Here is a 6,074-nt window from a genome sequence, read left to right on the forward strand (position 1 = left end):
TCTGTTCATAAAAATGTGTATGTGTGTGTGTGTGTGTATATATATATATATATACGTATATGTATATGTGTATATATATATATATATATATATATATATATATATATATATATATATATATATATATATATATGTGTGTAAATTTATTTTTAACTTCTTTAAATATTGCTCTTGATATAATTTATTTTTAGTTTCATGCCCCGGAAAAAAAATAATGTAAGTAATAAAAAATATTGGTATGTTTTATGTTAGTGCAACTGCGTTATTCCTGGTATCTTTGTGGTTTCAACCCAAGTAACAGCAAGTTATGTATGTGTTTTTTTGTGTTTTGTTTACAACTAAGGCCTAGATTATAAGTGAAGCGCAAATATTTTAGTTCTGCTCCGCGCTAACGCTGCTCAAGTTAAATAAGTAGCGTTCTCATTCTTGCTTGCATATTACAAGTTGAAAGTAAAAAGTTATCGCTCGAGCAAATGTCTCAGACAACACTTTACTTCAGGTCTCCAGTCAAGCTAAATATTTTAGCGCTATTATGTGTTGCGTAACTCACAACTTGTAATTTGAGTGATGTTTTGAGTGATGTTTTGCTCTGCCGTGCTGTCCATTGAAAGTGTAGGGGGTGCTAAAGGAACGTTGTCTGTGCTAAACATTCTACAGTTATTCTGTTTTACCAAATTGTGTGCTATTCTGCGTGCAGGCCCGATGTGCTTCACTTGTAATCTAGGCAATAATCATTTGTTAAAATACGCTGAGTTTTAAATCGCTAACAAATTTCTATCTTAAAGATTCCAATTGCACTGATACTTTGACTCCACAAACCTCAATTTCTCAGGGTGTTGTGTTTTCTCCAAGTGCCTCCATCAGATTAGAGGAATTTTACTCTGTGCATTCTACCTTAATTTTGGAAATGAACGTAGCTTATGCAGAGGAATTTGTTATAGATTCACTTCTCCCTTTTCATAATAAGAGACAAAGCTGATGTACACACATTTTAAAATATGAAGTCCTCATATTCACTTAAAGTGACATACTGCTCATATGCTAAATTACTTGAAACTTATGCAGTATAACTGTAAAAAGCTGACAGGAAAATATCACCTGAGCATCTCTATGTAAAAAAGGAAGATATTTTACCTCACAATCTCCGGAGGTCCTGCTGCAGGTAAAAAAAAATAATAAAAAATAAATAAATAAATCAATTGCAGCTAATCGGCAGCAACAGTGCTGAGGTCATGAACTATTTTACTGTGATCTCATGAGATTTCACTTAGCTCTCATGAGATTTCATAGTAAACTTCCTAAAAGGAAATGAACATGACAGGCTCACTCTCTTGCCTGTCCCGGGACAGGCTTACTGATTTGCTGCCTAAAGTCCTTTACAATGGGGTGTAAATACTTAAAACATTGTGAGGTAAAATATCTTTCTCTTGTAAGGTGTATCCAGTCCACGGATCATCCATTACTTGTGGGAAATTTTCCTTCCCAACAGGAAGTTGCAAGAGGACACCCACAGCAGAGCTGTCATATAGCTCCTCCCCTAACTGCCATATCCAGTCATTCTCTTGCAACTCTCGACAAGCATGGAAGTAGTTAGAGAGAAGTGGTGTAACATAGTTGTTTTTTTACTTCAATCAAAAGTTTGTTATTTTAAATGGTACCGGAGTTGTACTATTTTTGTCCCAGGCAGAAATAGAAGAAGAATCTGCCTGTGATCTCTATGATCTTAGCAGGTTGTAACTAAGATCCATTGCTGTTCTCACACATAACTGAAGAGAGAGGTAACTTCAGCGGGGGAATGGCGTGCAGGTTATCCTGCTATGAGGTATGTGCAGTTAAACATTTTTCTAGAGATGTAAATGCTAGAAAATGCTGCTGATACCAGATTTATGTAAGGTAAGCCTGAATACAGTGATTTAATAGCGACTGGTATCATGCTTACTTGCAGAGGTAATACTCTTATAGATTTTCAATATAAAACGTTTGCTGGCATGTTTAAACGTTTTTATATATGCTTTGGTGATAAAACTTTATTGGGGCCTAGTTTTTTTCCACATGGCTGGCTTAAATTTGCCTAGAAACAGTTTTCCTTAGGCTTTCCACTGTTTAGACATGAGTGGGAGGGGCCTAATTTAGCGCTTTATTGCGCAGTAACTTTTGAATATTGAGACATCCAGCTTTCCTCCAGGAGTCCCCTGAATGCTATGGGACATCTCTAAAGGGCTCTTAGGCTTTCCAAAGTCGTTTGTTGGAGAAGGTAGGGCCACAGCTGAGCTGTGGCAGTTTGTTGTGACTTAAAAAAACGTCTACATCGTTTTTTTGATCCGTTTTTTGAACTAAGGGGTTAATCATCCATTTGCAAGTTGGTGAAATGCTCTGTTAGCCTATTATACACACTGCTTTTTTTCACTGTTTTTCAAATTCTGACCTTTTTTATTTTTCTTAAAGGCACAGTACCGTTTTTATTTTTTGCTTGTTAACTTGATTTAAAGTGTTTTCCAAGCTTGCTGGTCTCATTGCTAGTCTGTTTAAACATGTCTAACATAGAGGAAACTCCTTGTTCATTATGTTTAGAAGCCATGGTGGAACCCCCTCTTAGAATGTGTATCAAATGTACTTATTTCACTCTAAGTAATAAAGATCATATTCTGTCTTTAAAAAATTTATCACCAGAGGAATCTGACGAGGGGGAAGTTATGCCGACTAACTCGCCCCACGTGTCAGACCCTTTGACTCCCGCTCAAGGGACTCACGCTCAAGTGGCGCCAAGTACATCTAGGGCGCCCATGGCGTTTACTTTACAAGACATGGCGGCAGTCATGGATAATACACTGTCAGCGGTATTATCCAGACTACTTGGGTTTCGAGGAAAGCGAGATAGCTCTGGAGTTAGAAGAAATACAGAGCATACTGACGCTTTTGTAGCTATGTCTGATACTCCCTCACAATATGCAGAAGCTGAGGAAGGAGAGCTTCTTTCTGTGGGTGATGTTTCTGACTCGGGGAAGAGGATTCAACCTGATTCTGATATGTCAACATTTAAATTTAAGCTTGAACACCTCCGCGTATTGTTCAGGGAGGTTTTAGCTGCTCTGAATGACTGTGATACAATTGCAGTACCAGAAAAATTGTGTAGATTGGACAAATACTATGCAGTGCCGGTGTGCACTGATGTGTTTCCAATACCTAAAAGATTTACAGAAATTATTTCCAAGGAACGGGATAGATCAGATGTGCCGTTCTGTCCCCCTCCTATTTTTAAGAAAATGTTTCTGATAGATGCCACCATGTGGGACTTATGGCAGACAGTCCCTAAGGTGGAGGGAGCAGTTTCTACCCTAGCTAAGCGTACTACTATCCCTGTCGAGGACAGTTGTGCTTTCTCAGATCCAATGGATAAAAAATTAGAGGGTTACCTTAAGAAAATGTTTATTCAACAAGGTTTTATTCTTCAGCCCCTTGCATGCATTGCCCCAGTCACTGCTGCTGCGGCCTTCTGGTTTGAGTCTCTGGAAGAGGCTTTACAGGTAGAGACCCCATTGGATGACATACTTGACAAGCTTAGAGCACTGAAGCTAGCCAATGCATTTGTTTCTGATGCCGTTGTTCATTTGACTAAACATACGGCTAAGAATTCTGGTTTTGCTATTCAAGCGCGCAGGGCGCTATGGCTTAAATCATGGTCATCTGACGTTACTTCAAAGTCTAAGCTGCTTAACATCCCCTTCAAGGGGCAAACCCTACTCGGGCCTGGTTTGAAGGAGATCATTTCTGATATCACTGGAGGAAAAGGTCATGCCCTTCCTCAGGATAGGTCCAAATCAAGGGCCAAACAGACTAATTTTCGTGCCTTTCAAAACTTCAAGGCGAATGCGGCATCAACTTCCTCTAATGCAAAACAAGAGGGAACTTTTGCCCAACTTTTGCTGGAGACCTAACCAGACCTGGAACAAAGGTAAGCAGGCCAAAAAGCCTGCTGTTGCCTCTAAGACAGCATGAAGGATCAGCCCCCTATCCGGAAATGGATCTAGTAGAGGCAGACTTTCGCTCTTCGCCCAGGCTTGGGCAAGAGATGTCCAGGATCCCTGGGCGTTGGAAATTGTATCCCAGGGATATCTTCTGGACTTCAGAGCTTCCCCTCCAAAAGGGAGATTTCACCTTTCACAATTATCTGCAAACCAGATAAAGAGAGAGGCACACTGTGTTCAAGACCTCCTAGTTATGGGAGTGATCCATCCAGCTCCAAAGGAGGAACAAGGACAGGGTTTTTACTCAAATCTGTTTGTGGTTCCCAAAAAAGAGGGAACCTTCAGACCAATTTTAGATCTCAAGATCTTAAACAAATTCCTCAAAGTTCTATCATTCAAGATGGAGACTATTTGTCCCATCCTACCTTTGATCCAGGAGAGTCAATACATGACTACAGTGGATTTAAAGGATGCTTATCTTCACATTCCGATACACAAAGATCATCATCGGTTTCTCAGGTTCGCCTTCCTGAACAGGCATTACCAGTTTGTGGCTGTTCCCTTTGGGTTAGCTACAGCCCCAAGAATCTTTACGAAGGTTCTGGGGTCACTTCTGGTGGTCCTAAGACCGCGGGGCATAGCAGTGGCCCCTTATTTAGACGACATTCTGATACAGGCGTCAAATTTCCAAATTGCCAAGTCTCATACGGACATAGTTCTGGCATTTCTGAGGTCGCATGGGTGGAAGGTGAACGAAGAAAAGAGTTCTCTATCCCCTCTCACAAGAGTTTCCTTTCTGGGAACTCTAATAGATTCTGTAGAAATGAGGATTTACCTGACAGAGTCCAGGTTATCAAAACTTCTAAATTCCTGCCGGGTTCTTTATTCCAATTCTTGCCCTTCGGTGGCTCAGTGTATGGAAGTAATCTGCTTAATGGTAGCGGCAATGGACATAGTGCCGTTTGCCTGTCTACATCTCAGACCGCTGCAACTATGCATGCTCAGTCAGTGGAATGGGGATTACACAGATTTGTCCCCTCTACTAAATCTGGATCAAGAGACCAGGGATTCTCTTCTCTGGTGGCTATCTCGGGTCCATCTGTCCAAAGGAATGACCTTTCACAGGCCAGATTGGACAATTGTAACGACAGATGCCAGCCTTCTAGGCTGGGGGGCAGTCTGGAACTCCCTGAAGGCTCAGGGATCGTGGACTCAGGAGGAGACACTCCTTCCAATAAACATTCTGGAACTAAGAGCGATATTCAATGCTCTTCAGGCTTGGCCTCAGCTAGCGACAATGAGGTTCATCAGATTTCAGTCGGACAACATCACAACTGTGGCTTACATCAACCATCAAGGGGGAACAAGGAGTTCCCTAGCGATGTTAGAAGTCTCAAAGATAATTTGCTCTTGCCACCTATCAGCTATCCATATCCCAGGTGTGGAGAACTGGTCGTCAGACTTTTCATCCAGGGGAGTCGGAACTCCATCCTGAGGTGTTTGCACAATTGATTCGTCGTTGGGGCAAACCAGAACTGGATCTCATGGCGTCTCGCCAGAACGCCAAGCTTCCTTGTTACGGATCCAGGTCCAGGGATCCCAAGGCGACGCTAATAGATGCTCTAGCAGCACCTTGGTCTTTCAACCTGGCTTATGTGTTTCCACCGTTTCCTCTGCTCCCTCGTCTGATTGCCAAAATCAAGCAGGAGAGAGCATCAGTGATTTTGATAGCGCCTGCGTGACCATGCAGGACTTGGTATGCAGATCTGGTGGACATGTCATCCTTTCCACCATGGACTCTGCCGCTGAGGCAGGACCTTCTACTTCAGGGTCCTTTCAACCATCCAAATCTAATTTCTCTGAGACTGACTGCCTGGAGATTGAACGCTTGATTTTATCAAAGCGTGGATTCTCCGAGTCAGTCATTGATACCTTAATTCAGGCTCGAAAGCCTGTCACCAGGAAAATCTATCATAAAATATGGCGTAAATATCTTTTTTGGTGTGAATCCAAGGGTTACTCATGGAGAAGTCAAGATTCCCAGGATATTATCTTTTCTCCAAGAAGGATTGGAAAAAGGATTGTCAGCTAGTTCCTTAAGGGGACAGA

Source organism: Bombina bombina, chromosome 2 (assembly GCF_027579735.1).
Source record: "Bombina bombina isolate aBomBom1 chromosome 2, aBomBom1.pri, whole genome shotgun sequence".
Taxonomy (NCBI): Eukaryota; Metazoa; Chordata; class Amphibia; order Anura; family Bombinatoridae; genus Bombina; species Bombina bombina.